The 18,216-nt window shown below is 38.7% G+C and overlaps 1 protein-coding gene across 1 annotated transcript in view; it reads right to left on the bottom strand.

Moving 5' to 3' along the window:
• The window catches only part of THSD7B (thrombospondin type 1 domain containing 7B), a 550,701-nt gene that overhangs the window by 303,392 nt on the left and 229,093 nt on the right, over positions 1-18,216 (bottom strand). The window lies entirely within an intron of this gene.

The raw sequence follows: 18,216 nt of genomic DNA, 5'->3' as shown, positions 1-18,216 counted from the left end.
GGACCTAATTTAGCATTAAAATCTCCAAGCAATATAATTATGGCTTGAGGATACAGTATGAATATATCATCTTGTATAATTTCTAAACATGCCCAATACTCAGAATTATAATACAGGAATGTGTTTGGAGATAGATAATTTCTAGGTGTGATCAATTAACTTTTTTTTTTTAAAGAAATAACCATTAAAAATGAAGATAAATTTACAAATATCATACATCTTTAAAGACAGGGTCTAGTATTAGGGCTGGTAAAAAGACCACTATCCCAACTTCTCCTGCTATTTGATTCATTAGAATTTTGATATTATAAACTGGAACAACTTTAAATAAGAGTGAATTGCAACTATGGTCAGTTGAAAAAAAAACCAGTTGCTTAATCCATGGTTAACTTAATCCAGTTGAGATGAGAAAGCAAGCAGTAAATAACCAAAACCAGAAGAAAAGCTTGTGATCTTGATAAAGAAGGAAATTGAAAGAAAGGAAATGAATTCTTACAAACTCAGATGAAAACCAAAATGGAGTGAAGAAAAAAAATGATGTTGACAGACTCCTCTTCCCAGATAACGGTTCTACCTGGAACAAGGATTTATTTATTTCTTCAAAATCTGGGTTATATTCCATGCTTTTTGTGAGCTGAATTAAGAACACCACTTTTTTCTGATACTATTTGTTATTACGATATGCAGAAAGAGGCCACCATTTAATCTACATTGCAGTTAACTTTTTGTTGAATTCAGATGGTACAATCTATTAGCTAACATAAAAATTAACTTGGAAGTTTCATCTTGTTACCATCCTGGAGAAGATGATGAATGGATGAAACTGAAACTCTCTGCAGCTCCTTCCTGATGTGATAAATTATGGTTTATCCTGGCATTTGAATGCAGATTCCCCACACATGTGTATTGTGCAGATTGATACAAATGAGCACTAATAATTAATAGATTTGATTTCTCTTTCAATCTGACTTTCTCGGCTCTCAACAATTCTAATGTTTCAACTCTAATTTTATTTCCAGACAACTAAATGAACATCAAGAAAATTGCTGCCCAAAGCACTCGAGTTTATCTTCCATCGCAATAGCTTTTTTTGCATCATGAATTGCAATCTGAATCTATTTTTTTATGACTTGGTAGGAGTTTTCTTCAAGTACTATAGACTGATGAATGCATTAATTCACTTGGTAGTTATAGCAGCACACTTGATGTACTACCAGATAACTACCCAAAAGGCAATTAAACTTTGGCATCAACTTTGCATAATATAATTTAGCAAGACTGAAACGTAAACAAGTAATAGACAAATATCCTTTCAAATTTTGAACGAAATGTATTAATTTTCATTCTCAAATTGTTGCATAACCTTGTTGAGGATATTGTGTACAATACGCTTATGAGGAAAAGTAGATGACCAAATAAACTATCTGCATTTTCTCTCTTGCAGTTCAACCTGTGATGATTGATATCTCTTATATAAGGGAAATTTAAAAAAAGGCCCAAGATCCATGTTGCTTGGGATGATTAGTTCCTATAATCAGTATAATTAAAATAAAATCTAGTAGGAAGAAAAAGATATTATGAATCACCATCATATTACAGATATCAGTTCATTTCACCGTACAGCTATTTAAAAAGCATTCTTTAGAACTAGTTGCTTTCCAGAGTTCCTCACTTGCTATCCTACCTTAACCATCTTTCTTCCTTTGGATCAGTGTTTCTCAACCTTGGAAGCTTGAAGATGGGTGGACTTCAATTCCCAGAATCCCCCAGCCAGCAGTGCTGGCTGGGGGATTGTGGGAGTTGAAGTTCACCCATCTTCAAGCTACCAAGGTTGAGAAACACTGCTTTGGATGGAGAGCATATTGTATCATAAGGCTGTAAACTATCCAAGATATACTAACTATTCTAAGATATACAGGAAGCCCCAGAAATTGTTACGGAATTGCTGGCAAGAGCAATTAAGCCATGACAATAATGGCTCTATTTATCTAGTCAGAAGCAGAAATGAGAATACTTTTATAGAAGGTTGATTGTTTGTTTCTTATGCTTCTGATAAGAGCTTGCCAACATTTATGATTTTTATAAGGATTATTTAAGACATTTCCATGAAAAATAATAAACAAAATGAACTGGCATATTCCAATCCTTGTATATCCCACCATGTCCATGGAGCTAAATTAGCATTATCTACTTTTTTACTTGCAGGTAAAGATATTCCTACCAGCATGCAGATATGACCTAGTCCTCTTCATGCTGGGAACTATTTGCTTACCAGCTCAGCAGAGTCAGAGGAAATCAGTCGCTAACAACTTTGGAAATGAGATGGGCCGTGAATAAATTTAATAAAAAGAACCCTCTTTCCCCTGAATTTTCTGGAGCTGGTGATCTTGCCCGACTCCAGAATCTACGCCAGGGGTCTGCAACCTTAAACACTCTAAAAGAGCCATTTGGACCCATTTCCCACAGAAAAGAAAACACTGGGAGCCACAAAACCCTTCCCGTGCCTGACTATTTCTTGAGGGGCCACAAAACTAGCATATGTAGTTGAATTAAACATTCTGTTTTCTTCTGAAACTTTTTTCTTCTCTTGGGTTTATCCATGGTTGGCCTACCAGGGGTTGAAAAGCTCAATAAATTGCGTGCCGGCAGGTGTTGAGCATTGGCAGTTGTGACACATATTTTGAGTGACAGGGAGCCGCAGCAGAGGGGTGAAAGAGCCACATGCGGCTCCAGAGCCACAGGTTGCTGACCCCTGGTCTAAGCAATCCATTGTATTAACAGAGCCACCAAGTCTCAAACCCACCAATTTAGGTATGCACAAAACATAAAAAAAGACCATCAGTATATTTCCTCCCATGTTGCCAATGCATCATAAAAACGGCTTTTCTCTGCTTTTGTAAGGATATTTCTCTTCTATGAGAAACTGTTGCTAACCCACTGGTGAGACAGAAGTGGCTGAAAGGCTAAATAAATAAGCTAAGGTTTTACAACCGGGAAAGTTGTTTTTTATCTTGTCACTGAGGCAGTATATATAGTTTCAAAGATAAAATTAGAAAAAGAAAAAAAAAACAGGAGAATCCTCTTAAAGGCCTTTCTAGCCTAATACAATTAGATCAATCTTAGTTAAATAATTCAGCTGATGTGTAAATTTCTTTTCTCTGGTGAGTATTCTGTTAAATTAGGTTAATCAGGTCCAATTCACTGGATATCTGTAGGCAGAAGATGCATCATTCAGTCTCTTGCAATCAATTGCTTCCCTCCTGTTTCAAGAAATAAACACATCATTCTTCTGTAAGATTTTCCATCAGACGAAGAAAAAAAAAATCTTACGTAACTGCTTTAAGGAAAGCCATTTTTTGAAAGCCACATTAGAATTTCAGCACATTCATTAGAGTTCGACATTTGTTTATTCAGACATATAGCCCCTTAATACAGCTAAAATTGGATTCATAGTGGAATCTGACCTTGCAAAGCAAGAGTACTTTAGCGGGATATAAAGAAAATGGAAAAGTATTGCAAATTAAGCCACACAGTTAACAATGGAATCTGGTTTCTTAAGATTATGGAATGCTCTGTTATTTTTTTCTTAAGACAGAAATATGAAGAGGTAAATGAAATCTGGGTTAGCTATGCAGAACACATTTGATAGCTAGGAAAGTACCAGGGCAGTCCTTTGTAGCTTTCCCAAGATTAGCTAATAAGAAGATAGCATTCTTTGTATGGAGTTTAACATTTTTAAAAAATGTTATTAGATTTGCTGTTTATCCTGCCTTTATTACTTTGTAAGTAACTCAAGGCAGTGAACATACCTAATACTCTTTCCTCCTCCTATGGATTAGAACTCACAGTCTCCTGGTTTCTAACCTGATGTCTTAACCACTATACCAGGGGTCAGCAATCTTAAACACTCAAAGAGCCATTTAGACCCATTTCCCACAGAAAAGAAAATTCCGGGAGCCACAAAACCCTTCCCATACCTGACTATTTCCTGAGCAGCTACAAAACTAATATATGTAGTTGAATTAAATGTTCTGTTTTCTTCTGAAACTTTTCTTTTTTTGGATTTATCCATGGTTGGCCTACCAGGGTCGAAAAGCTCAATAAACCGCGTGCTGGCAGGTGTTGCACATTGGCGGTTGTGATGCATATTTTGAGTGACAAGGAGACGCAGCAGAGGGATGAAAGAGCCACATGCGGCTCCAGAGCCACGGGTTGCTGACCCCTGCACTATACCAATACCTGATCTGTCCCCGTACCCACACACACACACACAGCCAGTCGAGGGTTAAGGAAACACTTTGGAACGCACCCAGTTCTTATCTCCGACTTGGCAGCGATAGACACACCGTCTGCCAAGGGACTTTATTTGCACAAACAGACAGATAAAATACGAACGTTCAAGAAAGTCCAAACAGAAATAATATTCCTCCCAGCAGTTCCGGACGAGGCTTTAGTGACTCCAAGGTTTTGCTTTGTTCGTCACAAAAGATCCTTGACCACCACTCTCTATTATATAGTCTCTGGGGTGTGGTCTCTGGGGTGTGGTCCAGTGACTCAGTGCTAATCCCTAGCACGCCTCCTAAACTGCTGCAAACGTTTATCACGCCTTCGGAGGCGTGCGTCCAGGAATGATGTCTCATTATCACTTTGACTGGAATCAGCTGTCTCCTCTCCCTCGACCGGCACTTGAGACAATGCCAGAGGGGAGGGGCCTGGAGAGGGAGGCCTGGCTGACTCCTCTTCCTCATGCTCGGAGCTTTCTTCCTCCGATGGGACAGGCTCAGAGGGCGGGGCCACAACAATACCGCCCGAATGAATTTTTTAGAGGGTGTTGATGATGAAAATTTTAATTTAGATATACACAACCATCTCAAATTCATGACTCTGGGTAGCTAACAGTACTATATAAAAGTGTAAAAATAAACCAGAAAAACAGCATATATGGAAACAGCAGTCAGAGTAAAAAAAGAGATCCACTAAATCACAAAACATAATCAAAGTATGGGTTCAGCCCTACCTCCTGATCCATAGATCCAGTGAGCTTTAACTCCTTATGAATAGCTAACAGATCCGCTACCAATCTAATCTTTGAGGAATGATATTTCAAAGACAGAAAGAGTCTGACTAGGTTGCATTCCTGAGCAGGCAGAACCCAGAACATGATGTAATTGGTCCCTCAGGAAACTCCCAACTCATTTCATGAAGGGACTACAACCAACACCTTGTACTGAATTAAACTCTGAAACTAACTAGCCACCATTGCAGGTCATGGAACAGAGTTGTAACATCTGCCGATTGAAAAGTTCATACAACTGCCTATGTCAGTAGAATAGAATAGGAACAGAACAGAACAGAACAGAATAGAATAGAATAACAGAGTTAGAAAGGACATTGGAGGTCTTCTAGTCCAACCCACAGCTTAGGCAGGAAACCCTACACCACTTCAGACAAATGGTTTTCCAACATCTTCTTAAAAACTTCCAGTGTTGGAGCATTCACAACTTCTGGAGGCAAGTTGTTCCACTGATTAATTGTTCTAACTGTCAGGAAATTTCTCCTTAGTTCTAAGTTGCTTCTCTCCTTGATTAGTTTCCACCCATTGTTTCTTGTCCTACCCTCAGGTGCTTTGGAGAATAGCTTGACTCCCTCTTCTTTTTGGCAGCCACTGAGATATTGAAACACTGCTATCATATCTCCCTAGTCCACCATATTCTGTATCAACTGTAGCTTTTAGATGTTCTTCAAGGGCGGCCCCATCTGTCTCTCAAATATTTAAAATAATAATAATAATTAACATCCCAAAACTAAGCTCTTCTGTTTGTTAAGTCAAAATATATCTCATTAATTCATAATCAACTGAGTACTAACTAAAACAAATTTATCCTGTATAATTAGAAACCTTTGTCTCCAGCTTACCTAGTCAAGCCTTTAGGAGAGAAAAGAAGAAGGAAAACAGCAAAAGGTGAAATCTCTAATGTCACCATAATTATGCTTGCACAAGTAATTTGGAAACTAACGAAGAAATAAGAAAATAAAGTTAAGTTCAGGTGTCCCATCTTCTTCACTGAACCCATAACTCTAGGAAACATGCAACAATGGGCAGAACTGCTCTCCTATGCATGAAACCATCAGGCTACCTATGTATGATTTAGCACAGGGTTCCCACATTGGGCCACAAGCAAAAAGCAACAAAGTGCTGAGCTTCAGCAGATCACAGTGAGGGAACTGCTCTTCTCACCTTGTTGGATAGGTTCTCTTCCAATCTATGAAGAGAGATTAATTACAATTTGGCATACTATAGTCTTACTTTGTCAGCTTTACCTGCTTTTGATTGGTAAAACTGGCTAAATTAAAGTAGAAAATTTGGGATCTGGCTATCCAAAATGATAGAGCCAAAGCCTCCCTCCCTTTTATAGCATAACTGTGCTCCTTCCAAGTCTGTCTCTAGATATTTCTTCTTCTTGTTGTTGTTAGTTGCGAAGTCATGACCGACCCATCATGACCCCATGGACAACGTTCCTCCAGGCCTTCCTGTCCTCTACCATCCTCTGGAGTCCATTTAAGCTCACGGCTACTGCTTCAGTGACTCCATCTAGCCACCTCGTTCTCTGCCATCCCATTCTTCTTTTGCCTTCAATCGTTCCCAGCATTAGGCTCTTCTCCAGTGAGTCCTTCCTTCTTATTAGGTGGCCAAAGTATTTGAGTTTCATCTTCAGGATCTGGCCTTCTAAAGAACAGTCAAGGTTGATCTCCTCTAGGACTGACCGGTTTGATCACCTTGCAGTCCAAGGGACTCGCAGGAGTCTTCTCCAGAACCCGTAGTTCAAAGGCCTCAATTATTTGATGTTCAGCCTTTTTTATGATCCAAATTTCACAGCCATAGATTGCAACTGGGAAAACCATAGCCTTGACTATACGCATTTTTGTTGGCAGGGTGATGTCTCTGCTTTTTAGTATGCTGTCTAGATTTGCCATAGCTTTCCTCCCCAGGAGCAAGTGTCTTTTAATTTCTTGGCAAGATCATCTGCGGTGATCTTGGAGCCCAGGAAAATAAAATTGGTCAATACCTTCATTTCTTCCCCATCTATTTGTCAGGAATTGAGAGGGCCGGATGCCATGATCTTAGTTTTCTTAATGTTGAGTTCCAAGCCAACTTTTGCACTCTCCTTCTTCACCCGCATCAAGAGGCTCTTTAGTTCTTCTTCGCTTTCTGCCATTAGAGTGGTATCATCTGCATATCTGAGGCTGTTGATATTTCTCCCGGCAATCTTAATTTTTAATTTTAATAATTTTATAGATATTTCTATAACATCACATATGTTCCACTTTAAACCAAATGCAGGGTACTACCTATTAGGGCAACAACTAGTAGATATGTAAGTATCACAGATGAAAAGTGACCACTCTTCAGAAACCTCTAAAAAGGTTCCAAAATTCTTATCAATAGCTGTAGCTGTTAGAAACTGTCTGGTATGTTAGAAACTGGCTGTCAGAAACTGTCTTCATAATATTAACTGAGTGGGAGAAGAGCAGGCTGAGCTGGAAGGCAGAGTTAAACATGTCATCAGTGTAGAGTCATTGCATTGCTACAAGAGATCCCAGTCTAGTCTCCCAAGAATTCCATTGGCCTTTATAAAGCACTAATTTAGTTGATATCAAGCACTTTGACCATTAGTTGACTCTTATGTATGGGTAGCAATAATAAACTCTTCAGTGCTTTGAACTCAGTGAATGTGCCTGGTTATTTGCTCCTGACAATTGCTTTAGGGTTTTCTCACAATTTTAAAATTCCCTTTTATACAGTAATTATTGTATTGTTTACTGGTCTTTTATTGTGTTTGGTCTTGGACCACAGATAAATTTTGATTGATTGAACAACAGTGGGTTTTGAAATGGATTTTAAAAGGTTTCCATCTGATGCATGATATGAATTACCATTTGAATTAGAGATATCTTTCCACTGGGTGCTGTGCCTTATGGCACAGATCCAGATTCTTTCTTTCTTTCATATTCATTTGTTTGTTTACTCGTTCAATTTAGACAGCTACTCGTTTGGCAAAATGACTCAGGGTGGCAGATTCAGAGGGTAAAAGATGATTTGGAGAACATGTGGAATTAAGTCATATCTGTCTATATCATTTTAAAAGGAAATATAGATTTTTCAGGGGATTGCATAGTATAAATTCAGGAAGCAATACAACTTCTGAAAGATGAGATGTCCATGTCCATGAATTCTCCCAACCATTTTTGCCTTTTAAATCCAGATATTTGTGCAGCCCTGCTGGCATGAATGATGTTTCACAGTACTTGCACAGTTACCAACTCAGACACCTGCGTCTCTTATTGAGATTTTAATCCAGAATTTATGTTCTATATTTCCACAAATGAGTACACAAATCCAAACGCCTACTTCTATTTACTGAATTCAGTCCATAGTTAACAGCCCTTGCATTATTTCGCTATCTCTGCCTCCCTCTACAAAAGAGTTGAAAAAAAGGCTGGATTGGATGGTGAGAAAAATGAGTGTGGTTTTAAATGACTAGATTTGAATAATCTACTCCATGCAGATTACACCACTCTGATAGCAAAAATTGCAAATGATATGCAATCTCTAATGATGTAGAATTAGTAACTAATACAGTCCAGGGGCTTGGTGTAAAATGGGATCATAAAAGAAGTCTAAATGAATAACAACAGGATCAGCAGCCAATCCTACAATTTACAATGGAGATATTGAAACGGTGGATAGTTTGTTTTTCAGAGATAACTATCAACAGTAATATGCCACAGACGAAGTCTTAGTAGGGTAGTAATGAAGGCCATTAAGGTGCTGTGATGTGTCTTTGTCTACAAAGATTAGAATTGCAAGTAGTCCTCGATTTACAACCATTCATTTTATGCTCATCGGACTTTACAACAGTACTGAAAAAAGTGACTTCCAAACATTTTCCACACAAACTGTTGCAGCATCCCCATGGTCATGTGATCAAAATTGGGACACTGGGCAACCAATTCATAGTTATGAAGTTTGCAGTGTCCCGGGATCATGTGATCACCTTTTGCGACCTTCTGATAAGCCAAGTCAATGGGGAGGCCAGATTCACTTAACAACTGTGTAACTAATTTATCAATTGCAGTGATTCATTTAACAACTGTGCCAAGAAAGATCGTACAATGAGGCAAAACTCACTAAACAACTGTCTCGCTTAACAACATAAATCTGGGGCTAAGAGCCTGTAGTACAGTGGACTAAAGCGCTGTTATTAACACCTGCTGCTTGCAATTACTGCAAGTTCAAATCTCAAGGTTGACTCAGCCCTCCATCCTTTCTAAGGTAGATGAAATGAGGACCCAGATTGTGGGGGCAATAAGCTGACTTTGTATAAATATACAAAAGTATGAAGGCTATTGCTTAATGCATTGTAAGCCGCCCTGAGTCTCCGAAGAAGGGCGGCATATAAATCTAATTAAAAAAAAAAGTTGTGGTCGTAAGTCAAGGACTACCTCTATGCAGATAGGTTTCTCTGCGACGCTCGACAGATACAAAAAAATTAACTGTGAAGAAAATTTTATTTATCAAATTTGGAGGCTGACTATCTCACTCAAAGAGAGAGATTGCAGATAGGAAGTGGACACTTCAGAACTATGATTTTGAAGAAAACCTCCGAGAATACCACATCCAGACAAATGGGTCATAGAACAAATCAACACTCAGGCTTTCCACCTGTCAATCATTTTCACAAGAAGAGGTTTTTTTTTCCCCCCTCATAACTGTATGGGCAGTTTGAAGTGTTGTACTGTGGTTTTATTTATTGAATTGGCTGTAGCATCCATATCTACGAGAGCTGAAGTTGAACAAAGAATAACAGAGAAAGTGGCATGCACTTTCCTGTTCTTGATTGCCTGAGGCTTTCCTAATTGTTTGACTGTTCCCCCCCTCCCTTCACACCAGCCATCCTGCTGGATCCTGAGAGGCGACTGTGCAAACTTTACTGAGGATAGGGCTTTGGAGCAATTTCAGACTTGTGGCCACTGGTTTGCAATTGCACAGGTACCCAGTTTCTCTTTTTTTCTGTTTCTCTGTTGCAGATAAAGGCTTTTTTTTTTTTTACTGCTTCTATTTGAATGGATTCTCCAGCACTATGGTGTGCAAGGAGGCTACCAGGGGTGGGGAGAAGATGAAGAGAGATTATAAAATCCCCTCCCTTTATTATTTCCCATATACTTCAACTCTTCCAATCACCCATCAATTAACAAAAAAAAAAAAAAAATCAAAAATCAAAACACAATGAAACACTCCTTCCAAATTCTCTGGTGTGCCTAGTCTTACTAAATCAGCTCATCAGCAAGTCCTTCTTGAAATTGATCCATCATCCCACTCAACACCTCTGCCATATAATTGAAAAATCTGATAGGCATTTATGAACTCTACTGATGCCTTGTTTCAGCTTGCAAATCTCTCAATTTGCTTCCTTCTCCTAGTTGAATTATCAAATGCAGCTCTACCACTTTGCATGAAATCCTGGGAATTATCCAGCAACAGATAATATTCCTCATTCGGCGGCACAAGCCCATCGCCTGCCACTTGTTTTCAGCAGAACAAAAATTTCCCTGGACCAATCTGTAGGAAAGATTGGTAACCTACCATAAACAATTCATGCACAGAGGTAAAAAAAAAAATGTAAAACTGATTCTATACGCTTCCAAACTTCTTTGACAAACTGCCATGATGAGATTAAAGAATTATTGATTGGGATATAAGCTGCTTAGTTGCTTCTGGCTAAGGCAAATGTCCCAAATGGAATGGGACATTTAGGCACCCACCATTGGCCGCCCCCGTTGCCCCAAGCCACCTGCTTCAGCTGATTTACAGCCAGATTTCTTCCTCTGCTGTCCCTCCCATTCTACATGGCCAATGAACCCCTGGCCCTCCATCCCTCGCCCTTTATCCCTGCCCATTCGCTCAGACCCGGGCCTTTGGCTGCATGGGACAAGAAGCCACCAGCCAATGGAGGCAGGCGGCAGTAACCAATCATTGGCAGGCTGTGGGGGGGGGGGAAGCACACCATTGCAGGGGCCATTAAGGGGCATGCGCCAGGCAACTGGCAGTGGTGGCATGCAGAAATGATTCTGTGGGGGCGTAGGGGCACCAGACAACTGGTGGTGGTGGTGGTGTGTAGAAGTGATCACAGGTGGGGGGCAGTGGGGGATGCACCAGGCAACTGGCGGCAGTGGTGTGGAGAAGCGATTTCGGTGGAGCTTGGGGGGTGCACCAGGCACTGGTGGCGTGCAGAAGCTATCATGAGTAGGGGGTGTGGAGGGTACACCAGGCAACTGGCGGCTGTGGCGTGTAGAAGCGATCTCAGGGAAGCAGCCAGGCTGCTGTTGCCATTGGGGTGGGGTGCGACATGTTGGGCCGCTCGGCTGGTGCAAAGAACAGGGAGGGGAGGGTATGTCCCCCTTCCCCCCCCCTCCAGCCTCACCTCCTCAACTCATTTTGGTTGTGTGGCAAGCAAACAGAGGAAATGGCAGAACAGGCTGCGCATGCGTGTAAGTAGTTTGGGGGGGAGGGGTATTTTGCAGGGGTGGCTCACATGCGCTGAAAAGCCCGACTGTGTTTATTATCTGGACATGTCTTATTTTCGGGGAAACACGATATATCTAAAAGCATCTTAAAGAAAATCAAAGTCTTTTGCACAATCCTTGATAGAAGAGAAGAATGGCTGCAAAATCAGACTCTTACATTTAAATGTTAATGTTTCCTTCATATGCTTGTTTGTTTGTGCTTGAAATGTTTTTCTTTTTATCATCCTGACCTTGGACAGCAATAAAATATCTAACCATCCATCCAACCTTATATTCAGCATTTCTTACCTAACTATCAAGAACAAGAACAAATATCTATTAAAAAAGAAAAGTACCAGAATGATTCATTATTTGAAACTTTTACTAGAACTCAAACTTAGCAGTACACAGTAAGACCACTGTTTTGAGGGCAAAAGATGTCAAGGAAATTACTTGTCTGCCTGTCTTCCTTCATAAAAATCTGCTATTCCATTACAGAATAGAAGGCTGAGAAACATTTAAAGTCTGGGGGAGAAAAAAATCTCGATTCCATTAGATGCAAAAGCCACCCTGAAATTCCATAGAAGTATATGTGAAAACAAAATAAATGTTGACGCTGAAAATATAATACCTATTCACAATGATGTGAATAGTTTTCTGAAGGCATTTTGCACACCAGGAAATCATACCTCAGAACAAACGTGTGTTGTCTCAATCAACAGCTTTCTCTGACAAAAACAGCAACCTTGAAAGGAAGTAAACTCCATTGTATATTTTTAAAAGAAATGCAAACATATGTATGAGAGTATATTATAGATGTAGGTATATGACCATCACAGCAACCAAAATGTTGTATTTTCTTTTCATGAGATGTGGGTGTTAGACAAGTGACTTCCAGGTTTCAGAGGGAATCACAAAATTCTTGCCAGGGTTACTTAGTATTATTATGATGCTGTTCGCACCCTTATGAGAAGACGTGGGATACCGCAACAGGGTTGTTATCAGTGAAGGGCAGATGCAGGTCACTTGACCCATATCTAATATCCTAATATAGTTTCAGTCAGGAACACCACAGCCAATTAAAAACAAAGAAGGGCTCCAGTTTTTGGTGCTACTGCTAGGAGGACTTAGAAGGTGGACTAGAAATGGAGAGACTTAAACTAAGTATCCATGTCAGGCTTAACTCTCCCAGCCAAAGATGCTGAGTCTTAATGTCAGAATCTGAAGTCATGGTTGTTTGCATGAGAAGGAATTTATCACTCTATCTCTCTTCTAGCAGTTAAAAGCTACCAGCTGCTTTTTAAAGCACAGTACACGTAACAGGATCAAAAATAAGTCTGACTTAAAAAAAAAAAGCAGAGATGGATGACATTACAATTGTACACGGTACAATGCAATTACATCAAGCTGACAATACCTGTCAAGCTTTTTCAGAGAGTGAAGGGAAAAAAAACTTTTTTCATTAAAAAAAAAAAGAAATCCCATCAACTGACATAAACTGGAAGACAATGAAGTTATATGGCATATAATTCCCATTCATTAATGATCTCATTGTGTGAGTTTGGCCAATCTCTTAGCCTAACCTAACTTACGAGGTAATATGTTTTACATTAGGAAAGTAAAAAAATGAAACAGGCTAATATAATATTACCTATCTAGGTCCCTGAATTGAGTGTACTCAAGATTTCAAGTTTTCTGCAAAAATGTTTTCATGAGAACCAAGGGAAAAAAGCCAAGCTATAAAATCCATTCAACACTGGTATTAGTGCCAATAATTCCAATAGATCCATTTGCTAGAAATGACTGATAATAAAAGAAATGGGGAAAGAAAATAGATTTTAGTATCATTTTTATTATCCAAACAAGATTAATATAAACATTCCTGGAAAATATTGAACATCCAAGATAGGGTTTATAGAAGAGGAAGGAACAAAAAAAGGAAACTTTATTAGGTAAAAAATAGGCTATTTTGTAAATTATGAAAGGTGTTCAATACACCCCAATTCCTTAATAAAAAGTTTTCCTTCCAAAAGATCAGTGCATATATGAAATCCATTTTCTGTATTTTTGATTCCAGGAGCATTCAACTGTCCTGATTCTTTATTGTTTTTATTCTTAGTTACTTTTTTGGATATACTTTCATACATACATACATAAGTGTAGATCACATTTGCTGCATATGTTTCTTGATACATTCCAGCCAAATTTCATTAGTACAACTTTTCTTTCATCATTCCCAAGGAACATCCAACCATCACACAGAAATCAAACCTCCACCTATTATAAATGACAACATCCAGTTTTTAGATTTTTTTTGCAGCAACAAAGCTTTGCTGGAACACATGGAGAAGTCCCCAACAATCCTATTAACCTAGCAGAATAAACTTCTTATATTTTCTGATTTAAATGATCTAAATGATTTAAATGGTGCTGTGAAGTCAATGAAGCTCTGATTAATACAGCACTGTTGAAAACAGAGAAAAGTGGAATAAGAAGAGAATGATTCACAGTTCACATAGTAATTTTGCCAGTCTGATAATCAGTCTCATTTGTTTCTTCTTGAAAATATTTCCAGTGCCATATTTACACCAAGACACTGCACATTTCTGATTTAGCTAGGATAAGATTAGTATCATTCATGTAGCATTCATTTGACTAAAAGCAGGAGAATAGGCCCTTCGGAAAACAATCTTGTGATCTGACAATAGTCGCTCTATCAAAAATAATTAAGCTCTGGGATAGGTTCAGACTGTACCAAGGAAAACAGTCGCTGCAACATGTTAGTAAACTTCACATGAAAATGTGCCTCATTCATTATTAATGGGCTGGAAACTGAACATCCTCTGGGTCTGAAACGCTGCAATGTAAATATCATGTAACTCAGCAAAATGTTTTCATTTACATATCATCAGAATCTGGGAACACGAATCACATTCCTTATTTTTTTTTAAAAAAAATGTAGTAATGAGATTGCAAGAAAAGAGGGGGGGGAGAGAGAGAGGGAGAGAGAATGTAAGCATTTGAAGCATGATGCTTACCAAAGGCAAAAAGAGGGAATTCTGTTCATTTAAAAGAACAGAAACAGCAAAGGACTGTCCTGCAGTGCCTTCTGCCAGCAAAAATGGAGCTCAGGAGGGCTGTGTGTGGCTCTCCCAGACTCCGTTTTTGGCTGTGACAGACTCCTGCCACCCTCTGCCAGCAAAAACGGAGCTCCGTTTTCACTGCCAGAGGGTGGCAAGAGGCTATCATAGCTGAAAACGGAGCTGGGGAAACCATTTTTGCTCTACTGGACACCTAATTCTCACGATACTAGTTATATCTAAGTACATTTACCCATGATGTATAGCAGAAGTATTATTATTATCCTTATCTCCTTTACTACCTCCTCTTATTAGTATTATGATTGTTATTACTCTGTTGCTTTGCATGCACACTGAAAGCTTCTGCCTCAGAGACAAATTATTTGTGTGTCTAATCATACTTGGCCAAATAAAGTATTCTATTCTATTCTATTCTATTCTATTCTATTCTATTCTATTCTATTCTATTCTATTCTATTCTATTCTATTTTCTATATTCCATTCCATTCCATTCCAATTATACAATGTGGTTTGGAAAGAGCACTAAAACCATTTTCCCAGTTCAGATTACGCGACAAACTATTCAGCAATGAGTCATAAAACCTTGAGGTAAATCTTGTGTCTGCATGTATTGGCTACGGTTAGAAAGGAATGCAAATGTTGATGTACCTTTTTGAGGAAGGTTATACATTCTTGAAAAGAAATCAAACCGCTGTCACAAAAAGAATTTTCTCTTGATGCTCTATTATAAATATAACTGAGGGATAATTCTGTTTACACTCAGAGGATTGTCACTCTCAGACTTCTAATGAGGAGACATGCAAACTAGGCATCCCAAAGGAGGGTGACAATGCAGCGGAGACTGGTGGCCAGACAGCAAATTCTGGCAGATGAAGTCTCCACCAAAAAAGGGGGAGAATGTGAGGTTGCCCATGTGTACTTTTGACAGCTGCTCCTTATGAGTAGATTGCAGGAACTGAGTTTGTTGTTGTTGTTGTTGTTGTTTTGTGGTCAACTTGTGAGATGAACGACTGGGAATTAAGGGATTTCAACCAAGATCACAACTGTAATATAGCATACATGGACACAAAGTTTGCTGAGAATTAGAAAGAACTAAAGATTACAATTAAATGGAAAGAACACTGAAATTTGATTTACTAATACAAAATAGTTTAGCTTTGGACATATTGAAGAATATTTGTGAACCATGAATTAAATAATTTTAAGAATGCAGTGTTCCAATATCTCAGGGGCTGCCACAAAGAAGAGGGAGACAAGCTCTCCCTCTCCCAAGAGCCTTGATAGTACAGGGGTTTAGTGCACCCTGTAATTAACACAGCTGCCTGCAATTTCTGCTGGTTCGAATCTCTCCAAGGCTCAAGGTTGACTCAGCCTTCCATCCTTTCTAAGGTAGGTGAAATGAGGACCCAGTTTGTGGGGGTAATAAGCTGACTTTGTATAAAACATACAAAAGAATGAAGGCTATTGCTTAACGCATTGTAAGCCGCCCTGAGTCTCCGGAGAAGGGCGGCATATAAATCAAATTAAAAAAAAAAAAAAAGCTATTCTCCAAAGCACTTGAGGGCAGGACAAGAAGCAATGGGTGGAAACTAATCAAGGAGAGAAGCAACCTAGAACTAAGGAGAAATTTCCTGACAGTTAGAACAATTAATCAGTGGAACAACTTGCCTCCAGAAGTTGTGAATGCTCCAACACTGGAAGTTTTTAAGAAAATGTTGGATAACCATTTGTCTGAAGTGGTGTAGGGTTTCCTGCCTAAGAAGGGGGTTGGACTAGAAAACCTCCAAGGTCCTTTCCAACTCTGTTATTTATAAGTCCGGGTTCCCCAATTGTTCCTAAATTGGGGAACATCTTTCTTGTGCCAATGTGTATGAAAGAATGTGTGCTATTATAGGTAGGTTGTGTTTAAAAGTTGTTATGGAAGAGGAGCAAGTTCTTCCAGACAAAACTGAGACTGATTTGAAAGTGGATTTTAAAATGACAGTCTAGAAGAATAATGTCTTGTATCCCCTAAAAAGGATATACAAATAACAAATCAAAAGAGTGATTTGGATAATTATTCTACATTGGATTTACAAAAGTGACCTGTTAAAAGTTTTCAAAGATTTTATGATAAGAGAAAAAGAAATGAAAAGAAATCAAGTTCTAGGACATTATTTAAAGAGATTAAAGATTAAGATTATTAAAGTGAAAGGAATATAAGGTTCTTTTATTTATCTATTTAAAGCTATTTGTCACAATTAAAATAGAGATGATGTTATCTCTGGTAACTCTTAACTGAGTTTTGCTGACCAAGACTGAAACCAGGCTTTAAGGATTTGTTTATAAAGAAGAGATGAGATATGGGAAGAAGAGATAATTTGTTGTATTTAAAGATGAAGTGATAAATTACTCAAATTGTTTATCCATGCTGTGATGGAGGGAGAAGTTATTTCTTTATTTTTTTCGCTATACTGTTTTTTTTCTTTTTCTGCACTTTTTATTTATTCTTTTTACTCTTTTTTTAGTTTGTATTACTTTTTATATTTTTAATTGTAAAATTATTATTTAAAAAAGGATTGTCACTCTCAGAACTACAGGTCTGATAGTGCCAGTGAGACAAAGTCAACTTTATTTCTACTAGATGCTTTAGTAAGAGATGGAATATGTCTTACTAAAACCTGCTAAGATCTGAAACCCTGCTAGTGGTGAAGTACTTGGGAAACACAAAAATGATGACCTGTTTTAGAGGGCTTTTTTGGGGTGGGGGGGTGGGGGAGCATTTATACCTCCCTATAGTGTAATCTTCCTAAAAATCTGAACACCAAAATGAACACAAAGGAACAATGAAAACTATAAAATGAAACTGCGAGAAAGATGGATTCACTACAATTTTGTAAAACTAAAAAGTTCTTCACACCACCCCTCAAGGGTGCCTCAAGGAAGGTACCTCTCACAGTTTGGTAAAGCCCTGCTTTAGACAAACTGTGGAGAAAAAGAAGTCTTTTTTTTTTCTCTCTCCCTCTTTCCCCCCCCCCTCTCTCTCTCAAAAGAAAAAAAAAAAACAAACTTGAGGTCATTTCCTGAAATTAACTGCATGCAAATTTAGAACCAACAGAATGAAATGGTTTTTCACGCAGCTCATATTTAAACTATGGAATTCGCTGCCAACAGCTGTGGCAAGCACAGCCAATTTAGCATCCAACCAAAGTTTATGGAGGATCGGGCTGTCAATGGCTATTAATACCAATAGCTCTTTCCTATCTTCTGAATCATACACAGGGGAAGGGATGGTGGAAGAGAGCTCATATTCTCCTGTCTAAGTTCAACATCTTCCCCCATGCCATTCCATTTGCTAAAGAGTGTTGCAGTAAACTGGACTAGGGGAGCCTACAAGCTAATCCAGCAAGATTTAGGTTTTTATGCTGTACATCATAAGGCTGGCCACAATAAGCTGGAGCCACAAATCGATAATATTTTCTTTTCTTTCAAAATCCAACGAAGCCCAGGAGCCTTGGCACTGTATTGCAATGCATTTGATAAGAGCAACTTTCTTTCCTTGGCATTGGGC

This window comes from Pantherophis guttatus, chromosome 1, assembly GCF_059756535.1.
Source record: "Pantherophis guttatus breed Tessera chromosome 1, ASM5975653v1, whole genome shotgun sequence".
Lineage (NCBI taxonomy): Eukaryota > Metazoa > Chordata > Lepidosauria > Squamata > Colubridae > Pantherophis > Pantherophis guttatus.
The sequence above is the reverse complement of the archived record's forward strand: the minus strand, read 5'-3'. Positions and strand labels throughout refer to the sequence as shown.